Source organism: Peromyscus maniculatus, chromosome 21 (assembly GCF_049852395.1).
Source record: "Peromyscus maniculatus bairdii isolate BWxNUB_F1_BW_parent chromosome 21, HU_Pman_BW_mat_3.1, whole genome shotgun sequence".
NCBI classification, from domain to species: domain Eukaryota; kingdom Metazoa; phylum Chordata; class Mammalia; order Rodentia; family Cricetidae; genus Peromyscus; species Peromyscus maniculatus.
This window is the reverse complement of record NC_134872.1, coordinates 22,796,565-22,819,422: the sequence shown is the minus strand read 5'-3', so window position 1 is coordinate 22,819,422 and position 22,858 is coordinate 22,796,565.

The following is a 22,858-nucleotide window of genomic DNA, read 5'->3' as shown; positions in this document are numbered from 1 at the left end:
AGCTCATAGTCCATCACCTGGGCAAAAATCAATGTGGTAGGAACTTGAAGCAGCTAGTCATATCATAGCCATAGTCATAAGAAGAGAAGTCAATACATCCATTTCTACTGCTCAGCTTGTCTTATCTACAGTTAAAGATTCCAGAATCTAAACCTGGGGATGGTACCACCCACAGTGGGCTGAAGAAGCTAAATAAGAAAAAAAAAGTCATAGGCATGCCTGATCTAGGCAATCTTTCATTGCATAATTCTTTCTTGGTGGTTCTAGGACTTGTCATATTGTCAATTCAAGCTCACTTTCATTCATACAGCATTAGTATATTAGGTTTCAATTTCAGCTAGCATTTTCTATGGCTGATTGCAGAGTAGTCTCCAGCCATGACTATCTGCCACAGCAGTGAACCCCTTGTAACAGTGAGGACTGTGTTCTCAGCAGGTTGTGGAATCAGAGTATGGCACAGCAGTTCCATATTGGTAGTCATTATGTGGCATAGAAGTCTGGGGATCTCTTCTGAGTGATTCTGCCTATCACTGCACAGAGAGAAAACATTTCAGGTACTCTCCCAGTCTATTCTGAAGAACAAGCCACAGCAGCGTGGATGGGGCAAATTTGTGACTACATCAAGTGTCTAGCCCTGAAATATTGACAGCATATTGCAGATGGATGAACAGCAGTGGATTCAAGTCATGGAATAATGAGGACACCAGTCTGATTCTTAAATACAACATAAAAATGCTGCATATTGCCATGTGAGCTTATAATGCCAGACAGTTGGCCTAGCTACTTAGCAAGCTCCAGGCCAGTGAGAGAAAAAACAAACCAGAAAGATAGCATCCTGGAATATCCTAAGAACAATATCCAAGCCTCACCTTAGGCCTCCACACATTTGTACATCAGTACATGCATGTGCACCCATACACACATGTACATGAATATATCTATATTAGAGAAAGTAACTTCTTTAGCTTAGGATTTCAGTACGAGATCAATGGATGTATTACTCTGGGCTGTGGCATTATATCACAGCGATGAGAGTGTCTGGCAGAGGAAGCTACTACAAGGCAGACATTAACACAGACAGAGAGGAAGGGATGGGGAAGCCAGGTCCCTGGAAGGCAGCACCCTCTAGTGAGTTAATTTCTTCAGCTAGACTGCAGCTTTTAAATTTCCTACCCACTGGATCAGTGCCAGCAAATTCTTAATATATCAATAAATGACTTCATTCAGTATGTTAGAGATGGTGAGTCTTTTAGTTCACAAAGGACCACCAGAGGGTGTAAGGGTTAGGTTTAAATGGTGACTTGCTAAAACCTAGAATTGCTTAGGAAAAGGGTCTGAACTCAGAAACTGTCTAGATCAGGTTGACCTGGACACAGGTCTGTGGGAGCTGTCTACATTGGTAAGTGAGCCAGCCCACTGTGGGTAACATCATTTTATGGGCTGGGCCCCATACTCTAGAAGATTAGAGAAAGCTACCTGAGTGCTAAAAAGGCAAGCAGGCAGGCCCTAGAATACCTTTGTTTCTCTCTGTCTTGATGGTGGATGTGGTATGATCAAGTTCCTGCTTCTGTGATTTTCCAAGTAGTGCTCTTCCCCATGCCCCAAATAGTGTTTTTTTGTTGGGATATGAAGTCAGAAAAGGGGTAAATGAGTTTTGAACATGTGCATCTTTGAGAAACATCAATTACTCAAACCATAGTAATCATAAGCCACAAATGTACTTTTTCTTAAATAAAAGACAATAAAGTCTGTATAGACAAGGTAACTAAAACTGTTATCAAACACATGGTAATAATATAGTGAATGTTTCAAAATCCCCACTACTGAAATGCTTCTAACTTACAAAAGTTACATCTGTGTAACTTCTCAATGAAAATAGCCATAATGATATTTGTTCCACAGAATTTTCATTTATTAAGGTGTTTCATTGGTATTTCCAACAGAAAACCATCTAGCCTATGTTTTATGAAAAAAGAATACTTTTGATTATAATGGTCAAAGAAAGAAACAACTAAGGCAAATGGACCTGGACTCCTGCACCTTGTGGATCAGAGTTATAAACCTCTTCTCATCCCTCCAGCACCCTTCACTAAAACCAAAAGGGTAAGTGCTGCAACCAAATTATTTCATAGTGCTAAATGGTTAGGGAAACTGGAAACAGAGAAAGAAAAATCTCCATGTGCTAAGAATAGGGCAAATTTAGAAATGAATGGCCACTCACAGGCTGCAGACTGTGCCTGTGAGCCCTACAAAGTGGGCACTGGAAGGCAGGCTTCCCCAATGAACAGTGTGTAAAAAAAAAACCTCATCTGCCTGCCAAATGAACTAACTGAACCATCCTTCCCACACTTTGGATGCATATTAAATATTAATAAAATAAAAGCTAGGAAGGCTTATGCATCACAAAAATGAATACTCAACTTTCTGGGAAATTAATAAAATGATGTTCTGGTAGCCTAAAATGAAGCAAAAATGTCTCACAGCACAAACCAAGAGAAAAATGGTAATTGTAATAAAAATGAAACTCCTGTGCAGCTCACAGCTCCTGGAATGAGTGTCTACTCTTGGGATCTGTCAAACAGTTCTGTGATGCCAGCCCTACTATCAACTCCTTCACCAATTCAGAAAACAACCAGGTGGGGATAGAAAAAGTGAAGACAGGAAGTTACCCTGTTCATAGGCAAAATGAGCCCAGCCTGGCAGGGTTAGCACCTAGGCTGTGCTCTTCTCTGATTACAGCTCTTCTCTAAGTCCTTAAGGTTGTCCTACATTTGTTTACGGAAGAAAGAAAAATCTTTGTAAGAGTTAAGTCATTTTAAATAGGTGAAATCACTGCATACACTTCATGAAAAGCTTGTAGATTAGGTGTGTCTCAATTAAAAACCATGAAGGAGAAGAGAATGAGATTAGAAAAATAGCAGAGATAAATATGGAATTCACAAAGTGTACAATCCTAATGGCTGAGTAGGGGTGCTGAATCATTAGTGCCTAACACAATTCAGATTTAAGTCACAAAACTTGACTAGTTGACACACTGGATGAGGGAGAAAAAAATCTGGCACTGTAAAAGTTTCTGAAAAAATTCAGAGATATGCTTGATGAGTATAAACTCCCTACAAACAGCACTTTTATTCCCCGTTCAAGACCACAGAGCAGAGCCTCCCAGCCATAGTGTTTTAAATAGATCAGAGACTTGCTGAAATAATGATCATGTTGGCCTGAGGGGTGCCGAAGAGGGACTGAGAGGTGGAGGGGGCATGAAGAAGCTGAAGTTCAGGGCCACCCAAACCACAGCACTCGACTGCACTTAGCTACATGCACCAGTCCATTAAATAAAATCTGTGGCACCAGAAAAGAAGTTTAGAAAGTAAAATATTAAACTCACTGCAAAGCATAACAAGAATCCTCCTAGTTGGTAGACATATTAAAGTCTAAAGTATATGTGTAAAGAATGTACATGTCTTCAAACAATCATGCATTAACTCTTCCTGAGGCATAGAGAAATGGGTGAGGACAGTAATTATCTCTGATTTCAGTTTTAAAACAAGCATATGCAGAAAGCATGACAAAATGATGTAATTTATTACATTTGGGTCATGAGTTGGTACCTCTCCAGCAATTAACTGATTGTTACATGCCCCTCTAATATCCTGTGATTTAACAGATTTTTTTTTAAAAAAATAATAGTTAGCAAAACCCAAGGCATCATTATTATCTACCTCTAATCAGCTCTACAGTCCACTGTGATCACTCTGGCAATCATTTCTTTGCATAGCATTCTATCTTGGCTTTCTTATCTTATCTTGATATTCAAGAAGACTCAGGTCTCTGTTAAAGCCATCATGCTCTGCTTCACAGCTGTGACTTTTCAGTTAAATATCACTGAAGAAAACACAAAAGCACATTTAATTGACCTCACTTCGATTACTCAGACCTAACTTAGTGATTCTGGGCAAACTCATTGTTTTCCATGTCCAACAGTATTGTCACAGGGGGAGTCGGTGGACACCTATGTTAAAATTTCTGCTCTTGTCTTAAATATCCATGTAATGTCCATCCTCCTACTGTGTGTTAAGGCTATGACCTTATTTTCTATTTCTCAGGTGATAAAAGAACTGAGAAGATGTATGTATATACCCAACAATATTTTTATCAGTCTACTGTTTTTAATTTTCCACTACTCCTTCCCTCCTAGTTCTATAGAAAGTAAGTTTTTCTTGTTCAAAGATGCAGCCTTTACTTGTGGACTAAAATGTGTATATATTCTCATTTATTTTTTTCCTGTTATTCTAACAAATCTCCACTTTCTTCTATACTATATCAGTATTTTCTTCTCCTATACTTTTTGTCTTCTGTATCACTGTGTTGGCTTGAATATAAATGGCCCTCATAGACTCATGTGTTTGAATTCTTGCGCCATAGGGAGTGGCCTTGTTGTAGTATATGTCCATTTGTTAGGGAAAGTGTGTCATTTGGGATGGGCTTTGAGGTCTCATTTGTTCAAATCAGGTCCAGTGTGACAATGTCTCTCACTGATGTCTATGGATCCAGATGTAGAACTCTCCAGTTCCATGTCTGCCTGCATGCCACCATGCTTCCTGCCATGACAATAATGGACTAAATCTCTGAACAGTAAGCTAGTCCCAATGAAATGTTTTCCATTATAAGAGTTGTCATGGTCATGGTGTCTCTTCACAGCAATAGAAACCCTAAGATAATCATTGTTGTGAGAATAAATAAGTAAGGAAAGAGAAGATATGTCATATTATGCAGGCACAGAGTATATATTTTTATGTTTCCACTTTATGTGAGTTCACAAACTAAAATGCACTTTGCATGGTAAGTCATAATGAAGTGGCATTGTGGGGTTGAGTAAATTAAATTTTGTTACACAATTAACTTTACCTATTCATTTCATTTCTTCTTTTACTTAATTTATGTACATGTATTAGACACATATGTCTGGGATAGATGTTTAGATCTGGATTGATGGAGGCTAAGAGAAAATAAAAGGTGAAAATGAACCTCAACAGGAACAGATTACCCTCTTATTAGAACAATGAAAGACCATGGTCACTCTGAGGCAGTAGAGTCTGTGTGAGGAGGCTCAGGAGCTTGGGGTTTATAGGCTAGAAAGGGGAACTTACAAATAGGAGATCCATTGTAGAGCTGTTTCCTGCAAAGTTATCAATGGAAACAGAGGTTCATATACTGACCTTCTTATCAGTGGCTTCCCATGCCCTCATACCCTGCAGATGTTATTATCCTATCAACATACATACTGGAAATTCCTCCCCTGAGACTTTTAGGTCTTTAACCCTTGCAGATCCTAAGGATGGATGAAAGGTGTATATGAGGGAGGGAATAGCATATCTTCTCTAATTTTGGAGAACCGCAGCAGCCAAAGAATCAAGTTGGTTCTGAAGTATATTAAGCTGATCTGAAATGTCTTTAATATTTTCTAAGAGCTGTTAAAACAGAGAGGTTAACTGATGGAAAGAAGCCCTTGTTCTGGCTGCTTTGTTCTGAGACCTGAGAAAACGTCCAAAGTACCAAAAAAGAAGGAGGAGTTGGATGACCTGTAAGTCCTCTTTCAGAGGTGACCTGAACTGCTGCTAGGAGGTTGCAGGGACAGAAGACTCTAACTGCTTTATAGATGGCAAAAGGGGACGTGTAGAAGGAACAGCAGTTATAATGCACCAGTGTAGGCTTTAAGGGGACACTTTTAATTAAACAGTTAAATTCCACAGATGGCAAATATCCAGAACATAGGACAACTATATGATATCAATATGCATCTTGGAGGTGTGTTCAGTGAATAAGGTAGCATCTACAACATACAAAATGTGAGGTTGTTAGTACCGTTATAAACCTTATTGAGAACGTAAGAAAATAGTTGGGTGGCTTTGCCATTAGCAGAGGAAAAGCACGTGCAAGAAAATCATGTAAAGAACCCTTGTCCAGGTGGATTATTGAGGAAAGGTAATTGGTTCGGTAGAAGAGCTTCAGACATTTTTCACTGGCCAGCTTAGGTTGAGAACTGGCCATCTGGTATCCTCTATTATAACTTGTGGGGAATGTTATGAGACAAAGTTAATGAGGAAAATTTTTTTAAATAAGCCTTGTTTAGTAGGGCGAATTGTAATTGTAAAACTGCCTGGACCATGTAGCAGAGCCCTGAAGAAGGACAAGGTAATTGTGTTTGTTGCAGGTAAACTCCTGCACAAGGAAGAAGCAACTGGAAGCTTCATAACAGAAGTCAGTTAAAGGCAGAACCTAACTGACAGATTAAAGGATACACAAAACCTCTGAGTCCTTTGATTAATATCGTCTAGCAAAGTCCTAAGGATACCACTGGGATGTCCAGAATAATTGGCCAAGTCTGTAAGTTTGATGACAGTGTATCTGGCAGTCTCCTTTAACAGGGGACATGGGTGGTTAGGGTGCGGAAGGATGCATGGCAACTATGAGAAGTGTTCTTCCAGAAAGAGATAGTGTGCCATTGTTGATAAATATTTCTCTCTCTCTCTCTCTCTCTCTCTCTCTCTCTCTCTCTCTCTCTCTCATATTAAGAGATTTGTCACAAGAAACGTTCAAATAACATTTCATATGTTTAAGGATAATCTCGGGACTGTGGTTCCTTGAACGGTTAAAAAAAACATATGACTCCTTTTAATCATAGGTACACTTTCCTGATGGGTGTTTAAGACCATGTAGGTAGGCAAGATGAGTATTTGTTTTTGTACTATCAAGGCCAATTGAAAATCACACTCAGGGTCACCTGAGTGTGAAAAGAACCTCCATTCTCCTCTAGTCTTTCATTTATCAGCCATGTAAAGACCTTATTTGAACATTGTTTCACTTGGAAACATGGAGAATTCTTTTCCTCCTTGTTGACCCTCCTCTTTGTAGACTGAACCCTGGTTGGAGTCCACCAAATGGCGTCTCCATGGCCTCCCAGAACAAGAGGACAGGTGCCTTTCTACAGTTCCAGGGCATATCAAGTGATTGCCCGCAGTACCCTGGGATTCCATTGAGTTTGAAGGGGAAAGGAAAACTATTCTCCCTTTCAGTCCCTCTAATCACATTAGAATAGCCTCCAAGTATGGTTATTAGGCACCTAGAAGAACAATTACACTAGTCTGAAAGTTATACTTTTAACTACTGCATATTTAAATAAGTAGATATTTCTAAATAAAATTTGATTAGAGTCTCAGTTGCTGTTCCATTGCTGTGAAGAGACACCATGACCACAGAAACTCTTCTAAGAGAAAACCTTTAATGGGGTTTTCTTACAGTTTTAGAGGATCTGTAGGCAGTAGGAAGAATGGGAGACATTGGTCCTGGATTTGGCTTTTGAAACCTCAAAGTCCAAGCTCAGTGACATACTTCCTACAAGGCCACACCCACTAAACCTTCTCAAGTAATCCCATTCTCTGATGACTAAGCATTCAAATGTATAAACCTATGAGAGGAGGTGCATTCTTATTCAAACCATCACAGGTAGACACAATTAGACATGACTTTACACAGTCCTTGTAATTGTTGATCTCAGATTTTAGAAACTTTTGTTTGTTTGTTTGTTTTTTGAGACAGGATTTCTATGTGTAGTTTTGGGGCCTGTCCTGGATCTCGCTCTGTAGACCGGGCTGGCCTTGAACTCACAGAGATCCACCTGGCTCTGCCTCCTGAGTGTTGGGAATAAAGGCGTGTGCCACCACTGCCCGGCCAGATCTTAGAATTTTTTATACCACATAAATTATCTCTAACTCTCATCCTAGTGTACCTGAAATATCTTACTCAGAACTTGATAACTTGCAAAAGCTTTCTAGTCTTACTTTCCATTCTGGAAATATCCATACACCTTACTCTTCATATATAAATCCTTCTATACTAAAACATTTATCATCTTTACATCCATCTTTCTAACATTTTTAATTTCTTAGTGCCACGAGATATACTAGTAATAACAAATTAATTCCCTATCTGTTGTAAGAATTTCCTCCCTAGGGGAGAGGAAAACCTAAGCAATGTCTGTGCTAGGGGATGTCTCTCTGTATGCTGTAAATATATGGTGTTTCTATTGGTTAATAAATAAGATGTTTTGGCCTATGGCAAGGCAGCTTAGAAGCAGGTGAGAGATCCAAGGGGAGAGACAGGAAAGAAGAAAGATGGGGAGAGATGCCAGCCACTGCCAATAGAAGCAAGATATGAAAGTATTGGTAAGCCGCGGCCATGTGGCAACTTATAAATTAATAGAAATGGGTCAAGTTATAAGTACTAGCTAGAAAGAAGCCTGCCATAGGCCATGCAATTGATAATTAATATTAAGCCTCTGGGTGATTAATTTATAAGCAGCTGAGGGACCGTGAGGCTGGACGAGACTGGAGGAACGTGGAACTGCGGGGCCAGGCAAGATTGAAGGAAACTTCTGGCTATATGTCTGTCCTCTCATTGTAAGGCCCCAAACGACAAACCAAAGTTCACTTTCATCCATAGTCACCCTGAGGAACCAATGACTTTATTTGGGTTTACATATAGAAAATTGGATAGAGTTTACTGATGAGAATGTGGATACTCCCAATATCACACTGAGAAGTCTAGTATATATGAGGTCCTTTTTATCGTTACACCAATAGGTCTTATGTTGCGGGATATTTGTATAGTATGAAGATATGTTGCTGGGATTGGTGTAATAAAAAGCTGAATGGCTAACAGATAGGCAGTAGAGATAGGCAGGAATTCATGAAAACTCAGGATAGTTTTAGGCACATGAGTGATGCCAATGACACATGGAACAAGTCGGACATACAAATTGGGAGAGAGGTAAAAGCCACACGGTAGAATGGAGATTGATAAAAATGACAAGTTATAAGAACCAGTTAGGAACAAGCCTAACCTACAGGCCGAGGTATCATAATTAATAAGTCTCCATGTCATTATTCGGAAGCTGGCTGGCAGGACAGAGAAAGACACATTATAGTCTCACTTTTTCTCTTTTTAGTTTTTTTAGAGGGGTATATAAAATTGACTTAGATGCCCAATTCATCTGTTTTTGTGAGGAGTGTTAACATTAAACAACTCTTGCTGTGATCATTTTAGGCCAGCCCAGCTGAAGGTATGAATATGGCAGATGCTCAGCTTAGAAGACAGGACAAAAACTCTATATTATAAAAAATACTACTTAAAAAAAAACCATAAACCTGGTTAAATAAGAATCTTGACAAAAAACATGTGTTTATTTGTTTATTTATAAAGAAGTAGTAGAGGTCAAAAATTTCCTCAAAACACTTAAAATATTTGTATTAATACATGCACATCAATTTATATAAAAATGCATTTAAAGCACAGACATAAGTTATTCTTATCTAAAGGGAGAGCAAATGTCTAATAGGAAGAGCACATATGGAGTAGGGCTAATCACCATTTAATGTTCATTTTTATCCCCCATGCAATTGGGAATGTGTTGTAGAACCAAAATTGCAACAAGTATCAAGGAGATAACACTTGAAACAGAATTATATAATTCTGTCTTCTTTCTTCTTAAAAGCAGATTTAAAATTTTATAATTTAGGACCACAAGCCATCTCTTTTTGTTTTACCTCTGTTGTCACATTGATTGAATACACATTTTGTTTCTTATCATTATTTTGTATCTTAAAAATTTGTGAACAAAATGAAGTTGGGCCAAGTTAACAACTTTGCATGCACATTTACTTATACATCAGTTTGGTACTAAGTATGTGATATAAAAAATATATAATCAACATGTGGATCATCTATATGCACCTAATCATGCATAAGATATAGTCCAATAAACCAAGATTTTGAACATTTTTTGGATTATGTATTTTGTAATCCTCATTGTGAAAGTGAAACTTCACAGATTTTTAGTAAATATATTTTTTGATTAGTCAGATACAAAGGTAGACATATGAAACAAAGTAGTGTTGGGAGAGAAATAATACTTTATTTCAATTAAAGAAAAATGGGCCTGAAAATATTAGGTAGAAACAGCAGGCATTGGCACAGGGCAGAGCTTACTATAGCATCACCTCCCTGGCACTAGCCTGTCTAGCACTTGGTGACTCACTCCTTGAGAGTCAGGACCTTCTTAGAAGCCAGAAAACCATCATATAAAGTCTGTGTCAGAATTAAAAGAAAATAGTAAAATTACAAAATAAATGCCCTGGAGATCTGTTGTGACCTTCTTAGTCTAATACAGAAAGATTTGATAATCTCCAGAGGACTCTGCATGACAAAAAGTTTTCTGGGTGCTCCCGGTTTGTTTTGTGTCATGTGGTTTTATTAACCAGGACAGTAGTAAAGTCACAAGGTGTTTTAATTATTTATATCATTAGCAAAGTCATATGGCTGCTCCCATCTTAATGAGATCACCATCCAAGGCAGCAGCAAAGCATACTTTAGCTTTTTGCTCAAATGAGCTTAGCTCCATAGTAATGTGAGGCCATCCCCCATCATGTACAAGTCCCTGCGTGATCCACCATCTCACAGATGAAATGTGCATCATTACATGCTTTTATTTAAAAAGGCACTTCAGTTAGATTAGTACAGGGAGAAAGGACATGGTACCTATGGCCTAGGCAGGTAGATCCGAAATAGTCACATAAAGAAACAGAGGAAGGCATTTCATGCTCCCAGCTCAAAGAAGCAGGTTAGAGTAGCTAGAATCACAGCATGGAGGCTCTCTCAGAGTTTCAGAAGAGACAGGGGAAGGAGAAAGTGATAAAACGTGCTTCCAAATAAAAATAAAATTGAGTTTGCTCCAGGTGGAGAATAACTTCCCCGATCTCCTTAAGGGGTTCTACCAGTTCCAGGATAGGAGGAGACCAGCAGTTCAACCATCACTGTGTATTATCACTTTCGCATAGAATCTCGGGGGGTAGGGGTATAGCTTTTGCCTTCTGTACACTTGTAATGTGGTTTTTACTGTAGGCATCTCTATTTTGTGATATAAATAAAAGTAACCTCTGTTGGAAATAGTTTACCAATTAGCTGTCCTTTAGGGTAAAATGCCTTTGCTTACTTCAATTACTTCCTTGTCTGTCAGAGTCAAGGGTCCTCGATAACCCAGGACGTGGGTTTAGAAGATGCTCTGAGGCAAACATGCCTGAATTTGAGGTGGGAGGACCACTTCTCAGCGAACTCAAAGAGCACAGGACAATTTGCCAATATATCAGCAACTGTGTGGACCAGAATTGTCTTGCTGTTCTGGGCAAGATTTAGGGGGTCCCTCAGTCAGGAAGAGGTCCCAGATCTTAAAAGTCCCAGAACATTTGTGTCCCAAAAGAGGTCAATAGTTCATCTCTGATGCATAGAGAGGCAGTGCCAGAGACAAGTTTGATAGGGGAAGAAATCACCAACCAGATTAGCATCTGAGAGAGACTTTAGGACATTTTGTTTAGAAGCTTGAGCTAATAAAACCTGATAGGAAAAAAACTTTAAAAACAAAGCCAATGGCCAGAGTGGAGATAGAAAGGGAACTTGAAGGTGGGTGTATTTATTACTCAGGGTTCTCTAGGGCAGTGGTTCTCAACCTTCCTAATGCTGCGATCCTTTAATACAGTTCCTCATATAGCGACCCGTCCCAACCATAAAATTGTTTTTGTTGCTACTTCATAACTGTAATTTAGCTACTGTTATGAATCATAATGCAAATATATGTGTTTCCCAATGGTCTTGGGGTTGGGACCCACAGGGTGAGAACCACAGCTCTCAAGGAACAGAACTGAGAGAATATTTGGGATTTCTCAAGACTTATTCGAGTGGCTTATGGGCTGTAGTACAACTAGTCCAGCAATGGCCATCTCCAGACAGAAAGTACAAGAATCCAGCATGTGTTTGGTCCACAAGGCAAGGCATCTCAGCCTGTCTTCAATATGTGTCAGATTCCTAAAGAAATATGCTCTAATACCAGTGACAGATGAGATGCCTCAGCAGCAAGATAGATGAACTTGCTAATGAGAATGAGGGCAAGCAGGTGAAAAGCAAAAACTTCTTTCTTCCATGTCCTTTACATAAAGTGCCAAGAGAAGGTGTATCCCAGATTGAAGGTGGTTCTTCTGACCTCAAATGATCCAATTAACTAAAAATCCCCCTCAAGTGTGCTCCACTGCTTGGATTTTTAGTTAGTTCCAGGTATAGTGGAGTTGACCATAAATAGAATAATGGGAAACTTCACAGTGGGAAACCTCAGACCATTTACCATTCCTTCTTTGGAAGCTGCCTGAGTCTGTGAGATTTTGAAATTAGAAAGTATTGCCCAATTTGGATTGGGCCTAGACTTTAGTCAACAGACATAGTGTCTTAGTTAGGTTGCTATGAAGAGACACCATGAACACAGCAGCTCTTATAAGGAAAATATTTAATTGAGGTGGCTAGCTTATAGTTTCAGAAGTCCAGTCCATTATTATCATGGCAGGTAGCATGGTGGCATGCAGGCAGGCATGGTGCTGGCTATATGTTGTTATGTAAGCAACAGAAAGTAGACTGTGTGTCAGAGTGAAGTTGGAGCAAAAGAGACCTCAAATCCCATCCTCACAGTGGAAAGCTTCCTCCAACAAGACCACGCCTACTCCAAGAAAGCCCTACCTCCTAATGGTGCCACTTCTTTTGGGGATCATTTTCTTTCAAATCACCACACATAATAACACCTTAATGTTTGTTTCATGGAAAGTCCAAGGTGTGTAGAAATGGAGATGTTGAAACCTATTTGGGACAAGGTAAAGGTGATAGTTCCTCTTCCCAAATACTTTAGCTTATATCTCCTTGACATAAAACTATCCAGCACAATGAATTTTAAGTATAATTCATGGCTCATTTCATTAAATAATATGTAATAGATGATTGACTACTATAATGGGAAGTTACCAGAATTTAATTAAATTTTGAGCTGAAAAAAATAAAAAACTAAATATGCTCTTTCAACAAAACAAACAGTATGTTGAATTACATTGTGAAAACAATTTTCATAACTTTAAGAGCACCTATATATTTGAAAACACTTTATGAATGTTAAATTTCCTTCTCTGCATTGATTTATTTTGGTTATTTGGAAGAATGCCCTTTTCTTCAGAGAACTAGCTCTGAATCAGTTTAACAGAAAGAAGAGAGAAGAAAAAGTGACTCTATTAGAAAAATCTAGCAACAGAGGTGGGAGTTCATTGTTTTATTCTTACAAATTTCATATAAATTGAAAGAACTAAAAGTTAAAAATGGGAAATAAGTCAAAATTGTGAGGTTTAATTTTTATTCATTTTTAATAAAAAAAGTTTTGTGTATAATCAAAGCAAGATCATGTCAGATTTATTCAAAGAGCTTATTGTACATCCTCAGAAAGAGCATTATTAATTTATTCATTAAGGCAAGAAGACTTTGTTCAGCCATGTGCCATTTGCATATTCTCTATAATTATTTCACTATCACAATTATATTTTTGATAGGTTAAAAACTTCAGTCATGATTTACATATCAGAATATTCATGCATTTCCTTAATAAAATCCTTTCTAAGCAATGCTTATGTAACATCACATGTCTGTATTAAACTATCCTGTATATCTATGTTCATTTTACATCTGTATAGAACTCTGTTTATAGCTTTATATGTTGTATGGAATTTTAGTATTTATTATCGAAATAATTAGGAATATACAATAAGATCTTAAGAAAAATGTATTGCTGGTGGAAAGCAGGAATCAACTGGAAAAATAATTCTTTAAAAAAACTGTAGAGAATATATTAAACATTAATCATATCTTACAGAGTTATTATCAATTAGCATATCTTACTGGATTTCTGAAAGCTGTCAGATAGCCTTGTGTAGATGGCAGAAAAATAACAACAACAAAAAGGTCTTGCTTTTTACAAAGCAGAAAGAGAAGACCAATCATCAAGGTTTTCCTGAGACCTCTGCACACACGCCATGTTTACCTGTATTCATGCACAGTAATTCACACATGGAGAGAAATGTGTGTGTGTGTGTGTGTGTGTGTGTTAGAAATTTGGGCCTGCGCTAACTAGATTACTACAAACCAGTTAAAAGAAAAAGCAAAAAAAAAAAAAAAATTGCAATCAATCCTGGATGCTGGGAAGTCCGTGATGGAGATGCCAGCAGATCTATCTATTGTATGGTAAAGTGTCCCTAGATTGCAGTTTACATGGGAGTCCTTTTCTTTTTGAACAAAGAGAGTGTTATGGGGGTAAGAGAGGGAGAGCGAGAGAGAGAGAAAGAGTTCAAAGTTTCTAACAAGACATTAATCACACCGTGTCTCCATTCTTATGGCCTAATTACTTCTCCAAAGTCTCACCTCTGAAAATCGTCACATTGTGGATTAGGATTTCCATATATTAACTAGGGAGGTTCCAAATATTCAGTCACAACACCATGTAAATGTATGTATCTATGTGTTAGCTTTGTATAAATGGACTTACTCAGATTAGCTCAATACTCATTTTTAACAATCTGGTATGTCCCAAACCAGAACACAATAGTTTTAGAAAATATTTAAATTAAGATTTTTAAAATTATATCAAACAGTCAACATGATGTTTTGCATGTTTTAGATAACTTTTCACTACATTATGAGCAAAGATAAATCGTAGAAGTCTGTATTACTAAGGACATTAAAAATAACCTTGCTCTCAACTTAGCATTTTTGTAGTAGAATGTCCTAATGATGGGTTTCTGGATTTAAGAGTTTAATGTGTATCTTAACAACCATAAGGGGATCAATTTCCTGCATTAAACTCTTAAGCATTATCATTCAAATTCTATTTTATGTGGTATATTCAATGAAATGTGATCAAATGGAAGCCTTGAAATTAAGAATTTTAAGCACCCAAGTCTCCTTCCTAAATAATTAGCTGGTTCTAAAAGTGAGTCTCTGTGTTAATCTGCAAATGAACAAGGACTTCAGAGTTATACCACATTGGTCCCAGGCTGTGGTTCTATTAATTATTATATAGATTAACTACACACTGAGCTGACACTTTTCATTAAGACAGCTGCTAAAACATCAGGAATGAACAATGCATTGTGTTTTAGCTTCAGAAGGATGCACCCAGAGGCTGTTAAATATGCTTTAATAGCTACTCTGCTCCACATGGACAAATTTCACTTAGCTAGAAGTGTTTGGAAGCACCACAGGTTAGAACTCATCACTCTCCTCAACTTTCAAATCAGAAAATTTTAAATATTTGTGCTTAAATATGCAAGTCTATATTAAAATATTTGATCTAAATTTGAGCTGTGCAAATGTGAAAAGGGAAAAATTAGATACATCATAATGTCAAAAAAACAAGAAAGGCAATCAATAATTGTTTATGTTGGGAATAAAAGCAAAACATGTTTATGTCATAGCTAACTCTGAAGTCCATTGCTAATTTAAGCCTTTTATATTTTCTCACAAATTATTTACATGTATAATATTCACCCACCTCATGAATGTATTGCTACCACCTCTGAAATTAAAAAATGCATAACTTATTATAATATTTATATGTTACATTTTCCAGAGTCTAGAAATTTTGTAACAATTAGGTTAAAAATAACTTACACCAGTAATTTTTAAGACTCCTCAAAATTTTGACCCTGAAGCCATTTTTGATGCTATTCCTTTAACATGTGAATTAACAGCCTTCGAAAGTTCTTGCCTCTCATTTTAAGTACATCAATTATAGTTATCGATTCTAAGTTTGTTCCTTCAGTTTTAAGGGATAATTTTCTAAAAGTTAGAATCTTGATATTTATAAAGATATAAAGTAAAATATGCATTATAAATTTTGTTTGACTGATTAGCAACTTGTTAAAACGGTTTCAGGGACAACTCAATCACACATTTATCGACGAGAAGCATTGCAGTAAGTTTACAAATGGCGACAAACCTATTTCTTTCCACAGGAGAGGCACAACAGTAAAATCTCTGTTGTGCTGGACAGACAACATGGCTGGTGCTTAGGTTTTAAAAGATTGACTTAAACATTTTCAACATTACCATAGTAAGAAAATAATAGTTACTCAGTACAAGTTATCATTCATGTTTTCAATTTTGACTTTTTTCCAGTTGCTGATATGCAGTAATATGTTTTCTCTGGCAGTAGCAGTGAGACACTGACCCAGTGAGCCACTGTTCCGACCACAAGAGGAAATCTATGGTACAGTGTATAGTCACTATTTCTTGCATATTTTACCCTGTGTTTTAAGATCCCATCATATCTACAAAATTCCTATCTGTATATTTATGGAATATTATGTCCTTTATGACACGACAAACTTTGTGTTAAACAATTTTGTTCAACTGTGGGGTGACATGAATTTTTGAATATGTTCAATGCTGATCAGACTGAGATACGGTATTTATAGGTAATGGGAGAACTCCACAGAATCTGCTTTAAGGGCAAAGGGATTTATTTGGGAAATAAAACTCACAAGACAGAATAGAGAAATTTGTTGCAGGATCCTGGAAGGGTGAAGCATGGTCTCCCGCTGTTCTTCCACCTGAGATCTGCCTGGTGTGCCCCAGCATTCAAAACTGCAAGAGAGCAAAGAGAGCCGCCTATATACATCCCAGGTCTAAAGGGTTCCAAGGGGCCATACCCCAGGGGCATGTACTTCAAGGTCATAGAGAGGTATAACAGTTACCTGCTGCATGACTGGGGGCAGTGCTTCAAGGTCATAGCTAGAAGAGCTAGTCACTACATCTCCCCCTTTTACAGCTACCCACTACTTACAGGTTACATGTATTAAATCCATTTTAAATTTATAATACTGTCACCTGGTGATGAGTTTGTTCAGACATAAAGCTATTCTATTGTAAGTGGATAATTACCCATATGTATGGTAGACAGAAAAATAACAGTTAAAATGTCCATGTCCCAATCCCCGGAACATGTGACTATCTCAACTTACATGACACAAGTTGTTGTATCGATTGGGACTACTTGGTTACTCACATTGATGGGGTCAGCATAGTAACAAGAGTTCTAATGAAAAGAAGGTAAGTGGTACAAATGAAGAGAGCAGAGTTGATGATAGAGGCAGATGTTGGAGTGACTTTCTTTAGAGATGGTAGAAAGGGACATGACTCAAGCAACACAGGTGTCTCTGGAATCCCGAAATGGCGAGGAGTCTCTAAGGGGACAGGTGTTCTATGAGCATAAAGTGCTGCAGCCCATGCACACTGACACACCATGCAAGAAATGGAGCTTCAGACAACCCTGTTCGGACAACCTGTCCTACCTAAACATGACGAAGCAGATCTTGACATCTTTTTGTTGTCCATGCAGGACTTACCCACCTCTTTGACATTAACTGTATACTTTAAATACTGCTGAATAGGATCAGGGAGAATTCCCAGCAAACCTCAACCTTGTCATTTCTGACTTTCAACACTCTTGATTTTAGTTTTAGACCCTTTCGCACAATTTCCAATCTGCATCTATCATCATTACTCCCCTACTTATCATTTTTCTCTCCTTCATCACTTGCTTAATTAACTAATTCATTTCATTAAATAAATACATTACAATTGCTTTAATGACCATAAAAAATCACTTACTAACAATTTTTAAACCATTAAGATTGTGAATACCTAAAAAAAAAAAAATAGTAGCATTATGTTCTGGGTACTTACAAAAGAAAATGTGGAGTATATTTAAACTTTTAAATTACTTCTGTTGAATTAGACTTTCTATATTTATTTATTTTATTCTATGTGTATGAGTATTTCATTCTAATGTACGTCTGTGAGCTTGTGCATCACGTGCATACCTAGTTAATGCAGAGTTCACAAGAGGTCATTGAATTCACTAGAACTGGAGTGACCAAATGGTGGGAGCTACCATGTAGGTGCTGAGTACTGAACCCAGGTCTTCCGCAAGAGCAAAAATTCTCTTTAGCTGCTGAGTCATCTCTCCAGCCCTCACTTTCAAATTATGTTTTTTATGAGTTAACAAATCACTGATAACTATAGATAAAGACACTATCATATATTTAAGTTTCTCCCATTGGGTATATACCATAATTTATTTATAAATAAGTACCTGAGTTAATTCAAATAATAACTACCACTTTTTGCCTCTCTCTCTCTCTCTCTCTCACACACACACACACACACACACACACATACATATACCAAAAATACATTTAAATTTTACCTAAAAATTAAAAATTAATTTAAAAACAAATAAGGAAATATTTGGATGTTGCATACAAATATGGTCAGTAAAGGTTTGATTTCCTAACAGAGATCTGAGTGCTGACAACACCCTACCACTTTATGCTATTCTTAAACAATAGGTGACTTGCAGACCTGTACTGACTGCCACGAGCAGTTTCACCCCTGTCAGCATCACATGCAACAATCTTAATCATCCATCATGCTGTGTGTAATTGGCTCTTTTCCCCGGCCACACTCTTTCAATACATATGTTCCAAAATTACAATACATATGTTCCAAAAAGTTGAGAGCCTATTTTATACCTGTGAGTATTTTTCTATCTCTCTTTTATACAAAGCTGGCTGGTAATTACGAATTCCAACCAATAACTTGTTATCATCTCATTGCTAACAAATCTCTGAATAATCAATTAAACAACTATCAAATATATTAGACATTACCAGCTCCATTTACATTCTGAATACTATGACATGCACAGACCATAGTTTCTACTTCTAATGTGATATATTTCACAAGCAAAAGGGATATACATTCCAATATGCTTACATCATATATGTCTGCTTTGTTATTTTGACTAAAGTTATGGCTTTATGAGGTCTAGCAGTCTAGAGAAATAACATACGATATGAGTTCTGTAGTAAATAACTTTGCATTGTATGATGGGAATTGGCGGACTATAAAAGACTAATAAGATATTAATAGAAACTATGAATAAAAGAAGAGCAATTTGGATGAAGTACAAAAAAAAAGAAAAGAACAAACTTTGGACAGAAGTCAATGAAATGAAAATCAGGAAAACAGAGTCAATTATTAAAACCCTGGTGCTTTGGAAAAAGTCAGTGAAATTACATGGGAGAGAGGCGAGGAGGGAAAGATTGAAATCACACAATGAGGTTAAATGATGGAAGGTGGTTGGTACTGGTTTTCTAACTGTTGAAGTAAAATTTTTCATTTAATAATAGAAGAGAATTTAGAGCATTCCATGGGTAATGAATTATAGTTTAGACAACAGTATGAGCTCAGCTTTTGAAAAAAAATAGATGCACAAGTCTATAATAATTTATAGGTACACACACAAAATATATATTATATGTTATATAATATATGTGTATATCTCATTTTCTCTTGTCACCTGTGTTATTACTAGGTGAATCCAGTTAGAGCAAAGAAGCACCCAGAAGCATGCTTTGGGATGGGATATCTGGTCCCTTACCCATTTTTCTGTCTTCCTGTCCTTTCCAGTTGCTCAGAGCTAAACAGCTATCCCCAATGGTGAGCATCTGCTGTGAAGTTTCCCCTTGCCAAAGTCTTGAATATGGTTAGTATTAATCCAAATGTTATAAAATTTGATAATGATAAAGAGAGGGGGGCTTTCTTTCTCATTAAATATCAATTTTTGTCATTAAAAATGTCATTAATTTGCATGTCATTACCACAAAATGAATTTTATAATGCTCATTATTCTATCATTAATCTACACTTATTAATGATATATTTGTACATATATATATATACATATATATATATATAATGACCATTTAAAATTACATATGTGTGAGCATACTTACATGACTTGGTGTGTTTAGTGTCTAATCTACTATGCATGTAAAACCAAACTTTTATTAATCTTATTGGAGTAAGGATATCTAAGTCTGAGCAGAACATTGGATTTTTCCACTTGTTATAAAACTTTATTGAGACCAAAGAATACAAAGAGATATGGTCCATTCCAAAATACAAAACATAGTCATAGGTCTAAAGTTCACAAATAAAACATTGACAGCCTTTCTAACTTCTGACAGCTCCTGGACCTTCATAGGTTTGGATGATTTGCTGACAGTTAACATAGGAAAGAAATTAGTATTAGTTCCCTGAATAAATTATCCACAATTGTTGCCTAGTGTTCATTCTATAAAAGAAATCCAGAAAAAGAACTATTAATCATGCTAATATTAATTAATTGGACTTGGTAGAGGAGAGAGAACAACAGCTTGGTAGAGTTGAAGGTAGCATCTCAACAGGAGAAGAAGAGGAAGGATGTCTGGAATTCAAGGGTGAACATGAGATTGAGAATAGTTTTCTGATGGGGGAACAGATGGCAACTGAACATAGTTTATGACTCATCTTTGAATTGGGAGGCAGAGAGGATCACATACTTTTCAGATCCTCTTCGAGAAGGCTTTAAGCTATTATGAACCACATTTACATTGTTTCTGCTCTTACTTTTCAAGGGTAGGTGTTTCATAAATAATATATTGTTTTGTTGCTCAAATTATTGAACACAGTGGGTAGGAAAGACAATGTCATGGATTTGATGGTTTCCTTTATCATCATGCTTATTATGTATCTATTATTTTTAACTTCAAGGGGGTCAATGTGGTTCTGGGGTCATAGGTCAAAGAGGTACATGGGGGAAAGTCATACATTATATGGATGAGAAGGTGATTTTAATCTCATAAGATGGTATAAATGATCAAATATTGAGAAAGTCAATGCATTCTGATATCTCTCACTTCTATTTTCTAATATTTTGTCAGACACTCATAACTTCATTTCATAATTTTATTTTTTATAAATTTTGAAAGAATGGCAGAAAAATAATTTTGGTTCTTAAGTTTAGTTTTGCAATATCATGGTAGAAAGTTTAATTGAAACACAAAATATGTTCATCTTTTGAGAAACAAGGATTTATGAAAAGATATGTCACAATTTAATATAAAGACAAATCCTTGGAACTGAGGAATAGCTAGTGCCCTGATACCTATAGGTTAGTTATTGGTAGAGTGCTTTGCCTCACATGCATGGTGTACTTGGTCCAATTATCTAGACACTGAAACTACGTACTTGTGCATTGGTATATGTGTAAATATTTACATTTCATATTTGTACTCATGTTTCAGAAACAAGGTTAATTTCTTTGATAATTTTTTATTTCAACTGGATTATCAACTTTTAATAGCTACCAGTATTTGAACAAGAAATTTCAAACATACGTGCCATATAACCTGCTATAAAATTCTTGTGTGTCAAAAAACATTACTGACATGTAGGTAGTAGATACAGATGTTTAAAGTGTTTAGACACATCCTTAAGATAGCAGAAATGGTGAATACTTGAGCTGAGATCCCAATCCAAATTGATGGTTTCTGTTGGGCAAATGTCAGACTTTGCTTTCTCTCATACTCAGGAAGACGGAGTTAGAGCAGATTAAAATCTACAGTTTCAAAATTTGGGCATATGTTGCTAGAGTTTTCCTGCCTTGCCCACAGTCAGGACAAATCTCTGTCACCCACCAGTCCCACAGCCGCTCAGACCCAACCAAGTAAACACAGAGACTTATTTTGCTTACAAACTGCATGGCCGTGGCAGGCTTCCTGCTAACTGTCCTTATCTTGCTAACTGTGCTTTTATCTTAAATTGATCCATTTCCATACATCTATACCTTGCCATGTGGCTGGTGGCTTACTGGCGTCTTCACATGCTGCTGGTCATGGCGGCGGCTGCAGCGTCTCTGGTCATGGCGGCGGCTGCAGCGTCTCCACATGCTTTACACACATTGTAAAGCATTTAAAGTCTTGTTCCATCTGAATCTGTCTTATTGCGAACTTACTGCTTTAAACTGTAGCCTTCTAAGCCTGAAACGGCTCTGTGGCTGCTGGCTCCACCCCCTTCAATTTCCCAACTTGGCAGTGGTACGTTTTCCACCAGCTCTGGGAGCCATCAAGTCTCAGAAATAGTGGGTCTACACTTTTATCCAAGCAGCGTGTAGCCCAGAAACCTCTTTTTTGTTTTGTAACTAGCAAAGGCTAAATCCACCACGCAGCTTAATGTTCCATTTGCAGAGGCCTCATTCCCGCCATACTGCAGGTCAAGCGCACACGCCAGGAACCCACCAGGAACCCGCCAGTAACTCAAACCGGCGGCTGCTGCTCATTTGAGAGAGAGAATTAGGAACTGTGGGGCGTTTACCAACATCACCGTTCCTGGAGAACTTACCGACGTCACCGCTCCGTGTGTTGAGTTCTGAATCCTCTTTACCACCACGCAAGGATTCTTCTCAGATCACACTTTATTGGAGCGCCTCTTGGTTAAGGGACTTTGTCTTTAGTATTTTTTTTTTTTTTCATAACACCGGCCTTTATCCCTGTTCATTTGTCCTTTTTCTTTAGTCCCTTTTTTTTTTCTTCCCTTTTTTTCTTTAGCCCCACGTTGGGCGCCATTTGTTGCTAGAGTTTTCCTGCCTTGCCCACAGTCAGGACAAATCTCTGTCACCCACCAGTCCCACAGCCGCTCAGACCCAACCAAGTAAACACAGAGACTTATTTTGCTTACAAACTGCATGGCCGTGGCAGGCTTCCTGCTAACTGTCCTTATCTTGCTAACTGTGCTTTTATCTTAAATTGATCCATTTCCATAGGCATATATAGATTTCTTTTGAAACTTAATTTTTAAAAATCAGTCTCTCTGCCAAATCATTAATTGCTAAAGTTTTCACTCAATTTTGAATTTCTAACTACATCTCTCTGCTCCTTTATTTACCACTTACAAGTAATTTCATTCTTAATACCTCTTACAATGTAGCATTTATTATTTTCCTTTTCTGTCAGTGGTTTCCTACATGACAGTTAAACTCTGTTTAAATACCACAAAACTATAATTA